General features: G+C 40.4%; 4 non-coding genes across 4 annotated transcripts; all 4 read left to right on the forward strand.

Annotated features, from left to right (window-relative positions):
* Positions 1-3,304: 3,304 nt before the first annotated feature.
* Trnam-cau (transfer RNA methionine (anticodon CAU)) lies at positions 3,305-3,376 on the forward strand. The gene has a single exon. It is a non-coding gene; the product is annotated as a tRNA-Met (tRNA).
* An 89-nt stretch (positions 3,377-3,465) lies between these two features.
* On the forward strand, positions 3,466-3,538 carry Trnam-cau (transfer RNA methionine (anticodon CAU)). Its single transcript has one exon. It is a non-coding gene; the product is annotated as a tRNA-Met (tRNA).
* Positions 3,539-7,928: 4,390 nt separating this feature from the next.
* Trnam-cau (transfer RNA methionine (anticodon CAU)) lies at positions 7,929-8,000 on the forward strand. The gene has a single exon. It is a non-coding gene; the product is annotated as a tRNA-Met (tRNA).
* Positions 8,001-8,087: 87 nt separating this feature from the next.
* Trnam-cau (transfer RNA methionine (anticodon CAU)) lies at positions 8,088-8,161 on the forward strand. The gene has a single exon. It is a non-coding gene; the product is annotated as a tRNA-Met (tRNA).
* The last annotated feature ends 6,219 nt before the right edge of the window (positions 8,162-14,380 follow it).

Raw genomic sequence — 14,380 nt, forward strand, 5'->3', positions numbered from 1 at the left:
AAACATAAAGCCAGAGAGACATAAACTTTTTCAAAGACTGGTTACACCACTCTTCCTTCAGGGGGGAGGTGTAGCATTCATATTCAATCTCACAGCATAAAACTAAACCCTATCACATCACATAGTCACATTCCAGAACTTTCCACATCATTCTCTTTATTTGCATAATTAAGCGACGACCTCCAAACGTTGCAGTTCTTTTCTGCTTTCCTTTTATTGTTGTCATAAAAGACCATTAAAGCAAAACACCCTCGACGCAACCCTGACCATCTTCTTAATGCTGATGCAAGCGCAACTCAACAGCTGCGCGACACATTGATAGCGTTTAATCCTGACGACCGACGCATCACACTGGCTCTGTGTTTTAGTTATACCTACCCTTTTTGTAAACTAGTTATAAAACATTCAAGCACCAGAAATACATGATTCATTCTGAAACGCAACGTTCTTCGTGTAAGTTCTTTCTTTTCGGTCACAAAGCCTTCTCCGGCACCATGCCACGATTAATTGTTAAAAATCTAATTATTGAAGAAATTCAATGATAAAGTATTGCATCAACTTTAGAAGAGACTTATGAAAAGAATTTACTAAAATCTTCAAGGAACTCCTGAAAAATTTTCGGAAAAATCCGGAACCTATTCTAGGAGAAATTCTTGAAAACGATTAATGAGGCATTCGTGAAGTAACTTCAGGGCAGTTCCAAAGGCAAATCTAAGAAGAATTCTTGGAGATGCTCCTAGAGAATTCTAGAAAAACTAAAAGAAACTTCAAGAAATTTCTCGAAAACCTTCTGGAGCAACTCTACAAGAAATTTCAGGAGAAAATCCAGCAAACCTTTTTGGAGCGATTCAAAAGAAATTCTTGTAAAAGCTGCTTGACTAGTTCTTGAAGTGGCTTCAAGGCAATTCTAGGGGCAACTTCTAAATTGTTTGTTTAAATTTCAATTGGAAGCTCAAACGTTTTTCTCAAACAAACTTATGAATCTAAATTGAACAGTTCAGATTTTTAATAAATATGCTTTTGAATTGTTCTTTTTGTTGTTTTTGTGCATCGATGTTTTATGCGGCCCGCTGGTCAATCCCGAATTGCAAATTTGGCCCGCGGTATCCTCCAGCCTGAGCACCACTGCTATATACTTTTGCTACACTGATATAATTTTTAGAGTAATTTGAACCATGTACCTATGTTTAATTTTACCATATCCAAAAATAGTAATGGTAACCATGTTTTTAATGGTAATTACGATGTTTTTGCTCAAATTTACTATGATCTGACAGCTAACCGAATAGTAATTTGCACTATGAAACGTAGTTATCATAATTACACCTCTCGTGTTTAATACAACCATTTCCGTGTTTACTTGTTACTATTTACATGGTTAGTTTGAGTATACGTAATTGTTTTCAGTCTTCCGGCCATCTTGCCAGAAACGTGAATTGTTAAATAATTTCTCCGGGAAATTTTGCAGCTGCTGTAGAAATCGGTAAAATGTATTCATGGTTAATAATGGTGAGTAGATTGTTCATCGATCACCGACGAACACGTCAATTATAATGATTATTAAAATTTGCAGAGTTTGTCACCAGCCATGTTATTGTGCATCATCCAGCGCATAGTAAAAAAAGCCTTGCCGGCGAGCACTTGGCTTTCGGCATCAAAGATCCGTTGCCGAAGACCATCGGTTTTAACGTGTGGATAATCACCGGCAATCAAGTATAATCTCGAATAAAGCGGGAGATTTCTAGATTTTTTCATCAGAAGACTTTCAATTTCAGTTAGAGCATATGCATCCAGAGAACGACGGATGTTCCTCCACTTGCACCTGATGTGCTGGTCCATCACAGTGGTCATCATTCGAGGCAACGGATCGAGCAACGGCTCCCACATCTACCACTTTGAAGCCGCTTATCAACTTTTATCCATACCGGAGGCATCAGTTAGAGTTGTGGACAAGATCGTTCATATTTATTATACAAAAATTCATTTTAGTGTATTATTCATTTTGAATAAATTCATTTGATATATTTTCTTTCATTTTTTTACTTTTAAATAGAAACAAACACGGTCACACCATCCCACTACCATGTAACCACACGTATAGTAATCAGAACCATGTAGCGATGGTTGAACTTACCATCACAGAGAACAGACGTTTAAGCTCGAACAAAAATACGTCGAAATCGTGTGTAAAGGATTTAAGTGTACCCTCACGCCACCAACGGAGACTGTCCCACATATAAAGTCGATTTGACCCCACGATGGCAGTGTTCATCGTTAAAATATACTAGCCCACAAAGCGACACGAGCGCCAAACGGCCAAAAACGGCGAGCACTGGAAACAAATATGACAACACAACCATGTAAGTGATGGGACGCTAGCGCCGCGCAACGGCAGCATAACCACATACTCTGATATGACCGTTACAAAGTTTTACACAAGGCAGAAAGCGAAGATAGACGTCTGTTCTCTGTGTTACCATGCTGTTTGTCATGCACATAGTAAAATTTACACTATGATAAGGTTTAAGATTACCATGAAATGTAAACATTGATCGGCATAGTAAATTACACCCTGCACATGGTAGATTCAAGAAATCATTATGGTCTACGAAAATCAAGTAGTAAAGGTGTTTTAATTTAAACCTATGAAATGGTGCCGGTTACTATGTCCCTTTTTTCAGTGTAGTTTCTCCATCTGTTCTATCGAAACCAAACCATTCCTCCATCGATCGGTCACATCAAGCGCTGTCTTGTATAAGGGCGTAAGTTATTTCATATATGATAGTTCAGCATTCTATAATGAAGAAGTGCAATCCAACTTGCATCCTGGCAATGACAAGTATTAAAAAAAAAGTTCGATGCGAAGAAATTGATTTTGCTACTCGCGCCCTTATTCAACGCAGTGATCATCCTAATATTGTCTATCTTCACGTGAACACGTGGTTTCTTATCGAAATCCGATAAACGCGTGCACGGGCTTTAAATGTATTCAGCGGTTGCTATAGTTACACATTAACCCCCTATCTGGCACCCCTCGCTATCGCCGATCTTTCCACTCTTCGCGCAACGACGTCTGGATCTAACAGTCTAGCCGGTCTTATCGGTTTGTTTTGTGTTTTCTCGCTTCTCACTTTTAGGGAACGAAAACCGCTTGGCTAGCACGTTCCGCGATTTATTGCTCTCGTTAGACTGACCACGGTAGAATGACTACGCCTAATTGGAATCAGGTCCGGTGTGTGCTCGACTGCTCAGCGCGAAACTAAAAATAGCAAATTCGCTTTTTCGATGTGGGTTAAATGTGTAAAGCAGAGTGGCGCAGTGGAAGCGTGCTGGGCCCATAACCCAGAGGTCCGTAGATCGAAACTACGCTCTGCTAATCCGATGTGATTAATTTTTTATCGATTCTGTAATGTCGATAAATGGTTTCGTATTTCATGGGAAATATAGAAAGAATAAAAATATCGAGCCTCGATGGCGCAGTAGGTAGCGCGTAAGTCTCATAATCTTAAGGTCGTGAGTTCGATCCTCACTCGGGGCATATTATTTTAAGAGTTCCGTTAAGCGAACTATCTCTAATTAGAGTTCATAATTTACCAAGCAGCCGTAGGTGTTTAACAAATAGGATACCGTGATTTCGGGTGAAATTGATCAGTGGGGTGAAATTGATCGATGTGAGGGCAAATTGTATTTGTCAAAAATAAAGCTTTGAACTTAAAACAATTTGTACAAAATGACCATCATCTGGCTCAAGGGTTTTTGAATGATGAGTTCACAGCTTTACAGCTAAGTCACATATTTCTGTATTAAATATAATATTTTCCGAAACTGTGTGATTGGTGAATTTCAAAGACGGTTTCAAACTTGTGTTACCGTAGCGGTATTACACATGGAATAAATATTCGAATGACTGTTTATAGCTTTGGCAGCTAACTAACACTTGGCGTGTTCGCTAAACCCGATTTCATTATCAAAAGTTCTATAAATATTGATATTAATGCATAAAATTGTACTTTTTCTAAAGTAATGACTTGTTTAGTATGGGTCTGCTTCCCACGTGAAGCGAACAATGACGAGACTGTGTGCTTGTTTGGACACGTCGCTTGTGGTAAATATTGAGCGATCACTTGACGTGAGTGATCTTTTGTTTGCTTCCCGCGTAAAGCGAACAATGGCGAGATCGGGTGCTTATTTGGACACGTCGGTTGTGGTAAATATTGAGCGATCACATGACGTGAGTGATCTATTGTTTGCTTCCCGCGTGAAGCGAACAATGGCGAGACTGTGTGCTTGTTCGGACACGTCGGTTGTGGTAAATATTGAGCGATCACTTGACGCGAGTGGTCTATTGTTTGCTTCCCGCGTGAAGCGAACAATGGCGACATTGTGAGCTTGTTCGGACACATCGGTTGTGGTAAATATTGAGCGATCACTTGACGTTAGTGATCTTTTGTTTGCCTTCCGCGTGAAGCGAACATTGGCGAGATTGTGTGCTTGTTCGGACACGTCGGTTGTGGTAAACACTGAGCGATCACTCCCCGCGAGTGTTCGATTGTCTGCTTCTCGCGTGAAGCGAACAATGGCTAGACTGTGTGGTTGTTCGGACACGTCAGTTGTGGTTAATATTGAGCGATCACTTGACGTGAGTGATCTATTGTTTGCTTCCCGCGTGAAGCGAACAATGGCGACATCGTGAGCTTGTTCGGACACGTCGGTTGTGGTAAATATTGAGCGATCACTTGACGTGAATGATCTTCTGTTTGCTTCCCGCGTGAAGCGAACAATGGCGAGATCGGGTGCTTATTACGAGATGAACCAGCCAAGGGCTGAAAGTCTCGTTAATAAAGACAATAATAATCGGGTGCTTATTCGGACACGTCGGTTGTGGTAAATATTGAGCGATCACTCAACGCGAGTGTTCGATTGTCTGCTTTCCGCGTAAAGCGAACAATATCACGGCGGCCGGCATGGCGAACAAACATCAAAAGGTCATATTACTTATCAAAGTGAATCCTGACCCAACGATACCTTCCCTAATAACAAACACTCCTTTCTGCAGCCTTTGGTGGAGTCGCAGCGGTAAACGCGGTCCTTCACTTAACAAAGGTTGGTACTAATATTCCTTCCCTCTCCCAACCTGACTGCAAGGACGTGGCCGGCGCCGTTATTGTACTGTAAAAGAGAATCTCTGAAGCGTGCACAGTGAGAATGTTGACCACTCCCAGTCAATTATTCAGTTGATTCATTGCGCAACTGTCATTGGTTCGGGTCAATCACGGAATAGCAACCATAGATATGTGCAGTCAGTCTAAGCTAAGCTAAGCTAAGTAATGACTTGTTTAGTATGAAAATTGCATACTTGTAGGCGTTTGCTTAAGATTTGTTAAATTTATAATTTAAATAATTAGGAATTTACAAAACTTGTATAAGTTTCACAAAGCTTTTCGCATTCTGGGGTGGTTAATTCAGATGGAAAATTTATTTTCAGCACTAACAAAGACATTTCACTGACTGATCAATTTCACCCCGAAACTAAAATTTCTGATTTTTTATTTTAAATGATATTTATTGCAATAAAATGATTTGCAGTAAAAGTTTCAACCTCGTTGACTGATGAAACCCGTGGTCGTACTTGTTTTAAAGCATTGAGTTTGACCATATCGATTACTATTCAAAAATTAGAAGCCAAAAACTATGAAAAGTGATCAATTTCACCCGAAATCACGGTATTGGTTCCCTTCTTAAGCATGTGGCTCCTATTTTCATCCTACGAAAAACAAAGGATTTGAAGCGCTGTTTGTTTTGTTTCTTATTTTTGTATTTCTTGTTAGAAGTGAGCACCTATGGAAACAAGAAGAATCAACTGGTGCCGTAATCGCTTGTTTTCGAATAGGATGAATATGGGAGCGTGAGATTACTGATGGCACACATACCCTATAAACAAATACTCTTAATTTAAATATACCCCACTTCGCCTTCCCACTAAAGACGCTACCCCAGCGCCACGGTGGCTTGAAAGTATACTAGTACACTACAAATTTTGCGGTACGCAAATGACAATTCTCGCCACTAGCGGTTATCGAAGAAAGAAGAAGCAGCATTACACCTTGTGAAAAACAAACATTGTCTGCGGAAGCTAGTTTATCGAAAATCGTTTTTACTTTTTTTCCTCAATTCATCCGAAAACAACCATGGGAAGAGATACATGCGCTGTGTCTGGAAGTTCCAGCTCGAAAGATGGTACTCCTCCACCGGAAGCCTAAGGTGGCAGCCCCACCACGGTGGATAGGGGACCTTAGGCAAACAACCTACTGTTTCCGAAACCCAGAAACCGAAAATGAAAGATTACGAACTGATTCTTTGTCATTCTACCAGATTAATTCAACGCAAAGGGTATTCAAAATTCACATGATGTAATTGAACGCATCTATTATGAATATGTTTTTAATTTCGTTTATGCAGAGAAATTGATGCCATCCATTTCTTCACGATCATCCAACGTACGAAGAGCTGTCTTGGTAATTTGGCGCGCTGGTTCCAATGCAGCAATAATTTCTTCAGAGGAACGACTGTTTGGATCTTGGGCGGTGGAAACAACTGCATCTTAGGCGCATCCACTACCTTGCGGAAATCTTTCTACAATCGCACTCGTAAGAAAACACTCCTAGCGCGACTGATAAAGCAGCTACATTGTTTACGTCCAAACAACGAGATGTGGATACCTATAAGTTGGTAAAGGAATGAATTATTGTTTCACCGATCTCATATTATAAATTTATAATTACCTTTACACGGATAATCTGCAGAAAGTTGTTCAAAATGCTTGAAAGAAGCTACACTACTTTGGAATCTTCCACCAGCTCCAGCACTGCAGCACAGAAAAAAGTTTGTTTTGGTTTGCTTGACGTTTTATTTCACAGTGCACGCTAAATGTACGATAGTCAAAAATAATCGCTTGCGTACTTTTTAATCAATAGATGGCGTTACATTTGTGTCTTTTTGGATTCGTATGGAAAATGCAGAAGTTAGGTATATTGGAATGAAGAGTATTTGCTATAAACCAAATCGGGATTTTCATACAATGCGCTTGATTTCGTTAAGGCTTGGCCTATCACATCAGCATTGGCCGCCAGTGATAAACCTCAGCAGAATATGTGTATGAAAAAGTATCACCCAATTTTGCTAACTCGCACTGATACTGTCGTGAAACTTTTTCAGCTGCGTGGCTGCAGAATTATCCGTTTTTTATTGCTTCTATATCGCGAGACAAACAGTCAATGATTCTTATAAGAGTTCAGTGAAGCATCATGTCACCTTGAAGACTACTAGCAGCACCCCAATTGTTTGATAAGATGAAACATGAAGAAATCGCATTTCAATTTTGCATACAAACTTTAGAGGCTCAAATCTGACTAACGAAGCATTGAACCACGCTACTTACGATTATCCTGACTTTACTCTCTTGCAAAAGAAGCAGATAATCAAAATAAATAGCAAACAATTGTTCAATATTAGTTCTCTTGAAAACGTGAGTTCGCTGTTCCCCGCAGTGCTGCCGCCTGGCGGGAGTCGTATGGCAAACGTGAAAAAAAACGAGACAAAACACGTTTGTTTATACTTCTTCACGCACACGATGACAGATACAAATGGGATTTCCCATTGGAGTGAGTGCATTTTTGCTGCCGTCAGAGCCAATTTTTGCATAAATCATCTCCAAAGGTGAGTGATACAAGTAGTCCTTAACGAAATTCAGCGCTTTATGTGGAAATTTTATTTTTGTTCACATATGTTACATACTGTGTTTGATAAAGTTAGACTTGAAATCAATCACAGCACATTTTTTTTTAATACTCATAACTTAATTTATGTATGCTTTTCAAATAAAAAGAAAATAATGGTGTAAAGTATTATCCAACAAATGATTCACAAAAAGCAGAGTGGCGCAGTGGAAGCGTGCTGGGCCCATAACCCAGAGGTCCGTAGATCGAAACTACGCTCTGCTAATTCATAAGTATTAACTTTTTTTCGATTCTGTAGTGCCGATAAATGATTCCGTACGCCATGGGGAATGGAACGTAGTGCGATATCAAGCCTCGATGGCGCAGTAGGTAGCGCGTAAGTCTCATAATCTTAAGGTCGTGAGTTCGATCCTTCACTCGGGGCATAACATTTTTATAACCTTTGCGATATCTCAGAAAAGTGTAAATAAAGAGTAATTAATTTTCAACTGAAAATCAATATGAAACATTGTCCTCTATCTAAAACTTGTGTAAACATGTATTGTAGATTAACCAAAATACATTTAGTAAATATGCTAGACTCACAAAATAGGTCAATTCTGGTCCAATTTCTAATGAGCTTTGTTTTAAATTTTGTATTTAATTTCTAATAACCTGATTTTGGTTGATTCCGTGGGGCCGATTTTTCAATGAATAAAGGGAAAAGCGAACGAATAGCGATTTTACTTTTAGGGCATTAAATATAACTAAATAAAAATTCTATGATAATTTATCAAAAATCTAAATTGGCTTTATTGCGATCGTTTTGAAATGCTTCCCAGCTCGTACATGTTTCATTATTATCCCCATTTTAACATTCTTGGTTTATTTTCGTAACCTTTTCCATATTCTTTATCTCACCAACGAACCTAACCTCAACATTACTGACAATTCTTAGGTCCATTCTTGTAAACATTCGACACTTTTCACTACCTTCATTTCGTTGCCGCAGTCGGGTGTCAGCTTACTTGCTTACATTCGTGCGCTACCGTTACCTCTTACACACAACACGAGCGGTGGAACGAAGTTCAATAAACATAAGAAAGCGTCAAATCATCATCGTCTGACAAGATGACATTTGTCTAATTCAAGCTTTTCGCATAGATTTGCAGCCAATTCCGATTATGAATGTTAGTATTAGTTTATTTTTGTATGGTGCACTGAATGCGACACACATTTGGCCAACACAGCTCTCATTATGGAAGAAGACAGGAATAACCGAACCGTCTCCAGAAGACGCTATCGTGATGAAGTGCATTCGTTTGACATTTTTGTTTCGTACAGTAGTTTGATTGCGTGTGTGGCGAATGTTGGAGACAAAGGAGGCCGAATATCGACGAAAAGGTTAAAATGAATGTGATCTCTAAGGCTGTGAATCGTTTCGCTTGTTCGTTTAACTTTTAGTTAAAATTTGACACTTTGATAGTTATTTTGAAAATAACCCTACTCGCGAGCAGGGTTAGTCTTGACAGTTCGATAGTTATTTTTTGATCGCAATGATTTGGCTGCGTACTGTATCTTGTTCCAAATAACTACTCCTCTGTCAAATTTCAAATGGGCCACCGTCGTGGTTATTTTTTAACTTTTCGATGGCAAATAACTATCCAAGTGTCAAATTTTAACTAAAAGTTAAACGAACAAGCGAAATGGTTCACACCCTAACAAGACTGCTTAGGTCATTTTGACAAGTGTAACACGAGCATGAAAAGGACGACAACAAGGTCGGTAAAGTAGTACATATTTTTTGTCTTCATCGTGAATGTGTGGGATCTGTTAAAATAATCGGAAAATTATCCATCATTTTGAGGTTAGGTTTGGTGGTGTAAGAAGAAGCACAACCGCGCAGAGGACGACCCGCGCGAACCGAATTAAGCAAATCGGTTCATCCGTTCGTGAGTTATATTGCCTCAAAGGGAATACAAACTCATTTTTAAAATAGCGATGATGATGATGATGAACCAAAAGAGAGATAGGGCATGGCATGAGTGCCTACAGTAATATTGCAAGCCCAAATTAATCCTATTCGAAAACAAGCGATTACGGCACCGATTCAATCCGTTCTTTTTGTTTTCATGCGTGCTCAATGAGCACTGCACTTCTAACAAAAAAATACAAAAATAAGAAACAAAAACAAACAAACAAGTAAACAGCGCTTCTATACTTTATTTTTCATAGGATGAAAATGGGAACCACATGCTTAATAAAGGGAACCAATACCCTATTTCGAGTTACAATTTAACTAAAATAGTATTTTTAAGTTCGAAAGGTTGAATGCCTGAAGGGTGGAACGGGCAAAATTAGACAAAGATATAAATAAAGCAAGACCCGAACTGAAAAGAATTACAGTTGGATAACACATCATGGTAATTCTTCATTGCACCAACAAAGCTAGCCATGAAAATGTTTGACAATTCTCAGGTCATTTTGACAGACCACACACATGCACGAAAAAGACGGATCATATATTCTACTTTATCGATCTTGTTGCCGTCCTTTTCATGCTCGTATTACATCTATCAAAATGACCTGAAAATTGTCAGTCATTTAGATTCGTTGGTGTAATGAAGAATTATCTGAAATACTATCATACCCAATGAAGGGCATATTAAGATATAACAATACGCAATATCACTGGCGTAGCCACGCGGGGGGTACTACTTTTAAACCACCACCACCAACCCCCCCCCCGAAGCCAAAATTTGTGGAACAATTTTGTAATAACAATTGCCGATTTTTTAGCCGTGCAACAACTGGCAAATTACCCTTAACGCTTTTTGGCTAAAAATTTTTCGCCTGCGCCGCTATTCTGACGCTACGACTGAAATCTAATGTATGTGCCCTCATTTCACATTTCTATTTATTAAATGAGATGGTTAAATAATAAAAAAAAAGGTATCATTGAACGTCAAAAACCCCTCCCAGAGTAAATTTCTGGCTACGCCACTGCGTAATATAACAAAAAGTAATGACAAACAAGTCTGTCCTTCATACCTCAATTTTGAATGAAAAACGCCTAGAGAGCATCCATAAATGACGTAGCATTTTAGGGAGGAGAGAGAAGTCTGGGATCGTGTGACGAGCCATGTGTTACACGCTAAGACCACTCAGCATTAAAGTGCATAATTTCCAAACTACACCAACAATATGTAACACTTACACATTTACAAAATCAGCTCCTGCGTCCGCAAAATCGTGAAATTCGCAAAATATTTTGTACGGCAATCTAGCTAGATTTACTAGTGGCCTTGGTAAACAAAAAATATCGAAATTATGCATCTAGAAGAGTGTACGAGCTGTTTATTAGAATGTGTAACTGTTACACATTTTTGCGTGGTCTGGAAATTATGCACTTGAGAGTAGGCCTTACACATTTTAGGTGCTGATCGGTTCTAGCGTGTAGGTATGGGAAAATATGCTACGAGGGGGGGAGGGGGAGTTAAAAATTGGCCAAAAATGCTACGTCATTTATGGTTCCCTTAGTGAACATCAGTTTTTTTTTAATGAATGCATACATTAAATTTAAAGAGCTTATTTTGTCATTCAAAAATAATAACATTTCTTACTATTAATTTGTTGTTTGGCTATTATTTTATGCAGTTCAAAATAAAAGCAAAACTGATTATTCAGTTTACTTCACAGCTGAACAGAAAAAATTCCACATCCATATCAAACTTTGTTCTCAAAGAGCGTCAAAATGTTTCAATTACCCCATTGTCCATGTGAAGCAGAGTGGCGCAGAGGAAGCGTGCTGGGCCCATAACCCAGAGGTCCGTAGATCGAAACTACGCTCTGCTAATCGATTAATTGATTTTTTTTAGTTTGTATATCATGATGATTAATGGATCTGTACGCCATGAGAATTAGCAAATCTTATAATACCAAGGCTTGATGATGATTAATGATAATGAACTGATCATTCTTGTAATGCATTCGCGCACCACATCCACACGTAATGGATCGTCCATGAATTGAGTCACGTGAAAATTGTCCATTTTCAACCTCATCCGCCCTATATGGCACACTTTTTGTATGATGCCTCTGAAATCTGGCCAAACATGTCTAAAGGTCCTATCTGCAGAAGAGAGGCTCTCTTTGGTTTCCCTCTCTTTCGTTAATATCTCATCTGTTTATTTGTATTATTATTGTCTCATTGCATTGAACGATGGTCAAAACAATCGTCTTTTCATTTGTACTGCAAAAATAGTTGAAAAGTGTACCATTACATTGCAATATTTGAAAGAGAAAGTGAACAAAGAGAGCCTCTCAAATGCAGATAGGACCTATTGAAATGTTTGGCCTGAAATGTGTATATGAGTCGTCAAACAATGCTGAGCCCCCACCCCGCTCAAAGCGTGACGTAATTTATGGGTGTTCCCCAATCATGCCTATTCCCAATTACGCCATGAAAGCTAAACTCCAAAATATTTTATATTTCTCACGCCAATTTAAAGATCACACACGGGCAAAATAAAGACAAAAAATATCATCTACTCTACCGACTTTGCCTTCCTATTTTCACTCAAGTTACTCGTAAGTAAACCTTACTGGTCATACTAAGGACTAAAGGAGTGTCCTCTGCTGTACGTAGGAATCATCTCCATTCTGCTCGGTCCATGGCTATGCGTCTCCAGCTCCGCACTCTGCGAAGGGTCCGCAAATCGTCCTCCACTTGATTGACCCACCTAGCTCGCAGCACACCACGTCTTCTTGTACCGGTCGGATGACTCTCGAGAACCATTTCAATCGGGTTGCTATCCGACATCCTGAAGACGTGCCCGCCCACCGGAGCCTCCCGATTTTCGCGGTGTGGAGATTGTCGGTTCTATTAGCAGCTGATACAGCTCGTAGTTCATTCGCCTTCTCCCAGTCCTGTCTTCTCTCTGCACTCCGCTGTAGATGGTACGTAACACCTTCCGTCCGAAAACTCCAAAGGGCCCGTTGGTCCTCTGCACGTAGAGTCCATGTTTCGTGACCATAGAGGACTACCGGTCTAATCAGCGTTTTGTAAATAATTGACTTCGTGTGACGGCGAACTTTGTTCGATCGTAGAGCTCTGCGAAGTCCAAGCTCAATTTCCTGCCACAATGCGTCTCTGAATTTCTCCGCTGGTGTCGTTGTCGGTGGTCATCAGTGAGCCCAAGTACACGAATTCTTCAACCGCCTCGAAATCATTACCGGCGACAGAAACTCGGGGTGGCGGGCGCGGTAATTCCTTACTAGTGCCCTTTACCATTATTTACTTTGTCTTCGACACATGAATAACTAATCCGATTCGCCTGGCTTCATTCTTTAGTCGGATGTTAGAAAGTTTCCGCCAACGTTTCAAATATAAAAGCTATAATATCAATATCATCAGCGAAACCAAGCAGCTAAACGGACTTCGTGAAAATCGTTCAATTCGTGTTCCCCGCTCTCCTTATTACATCCTCTAAAGCAATGTTAAACAGCAAGTATGAAAGCCCAGCAGCTTGCCGTAACCCTCTCTGGACTCGATAGTGTTCGTGATTCTCGAACTACGCACATCACTCTATCCATCGTTGCCTTGATCAATCATATCAGTTTATCCGAGAATATGTATTCGTGCATCATCTGCCATAGCTGGTCTCGATCGATTGTATCAAACGCCGATTTAAAATCGATGAGCATGTGATGGGCACGTTGTATTCGTGGCATTTCTGCAACAACTGGCGGATGGCGAACATTTGGTCCATTGTAGCGCTTTCGACCATAAATCCAGCCTGATTTGCCCCATGAACGCTCTTGCAATCGGTGATAGACGGCGGCATAAAATTTGAGAGAGTATCATGTAGGCAGCGCTCTACTGTGTGATCGCACGATAATTCCCGGAATCCAACTTGTCGCCCTTTTTGTAGATGGGACACATGATACCTTCCATCCATTCCTCCGGTAATACTTCATCCTCCCAAATCTTGGTACTAACCCAGTGTAGTGCTCTCACCAGTGGTTCCCCACCGTATTCTAGCGGTTTTGTTGTCTTTAACCGGCCAACCTCCTCCTCAATCTCTTGGAGGTTTGAGGCCGGAAGTCTTTCGTCCTGCGCACGTACTTCTAGATCTGTTATTACGCCATCTTTGGTGCTCGCTACGTCGCCATTAAGGTACTTATCGTAATACTGCCGGCACCTTAGCGAGGTACAGCTCTTCCATAGCTTCGCGATCTTGTTCGTCTTCGTCCTGCTGACGCTTCTTCCTCCGGAAGACTGAGCTCTGCCTGTTCCGTGCCTGCCTGTAACGTGCCTCATTCGCCCTCGTACGATGCTGCAACATTCTCGTCTATCTGCATTCTTCTCATTTTTCAACTGTTCACATTCGCCATCGTACCTACCAGTCGTTTCTGCGATTCGGCGTCGCGAAGCCTAGTGCTGCAGCCGAAGTACTATGGCGGATCGGATGTCCCTCCAGCCATCTTCAAATGTAGCTGCGCCAAGCTGCTCTTCCGTTGGTAGGGCCAATGCTAACTGCTGCGCGTAGTCTTGAGCCACTTCTACTTATGTTGCGCAGCCGGTCGATATTGAACCGTGGCGTTGGACTTTGACGCATGGTTATAACCGTCGAAAGTTTTGAGCGCATGGTGGCATGCGCATA

Source organism: Aedes albopictus, chromosome 2 (genome assembly GCF_035046485.1).
Source record: "Aedes albopictus strain Foshan chromosome 2, AalbF5, whole genome shotgun sequence".
Taxonomy (NCBI): domain Eukaryota; kingdom Metazoa; phylum Arthropoda; class Insecta; order Diptera; family Culicidae; genus Aedes; species Aedes albopictus.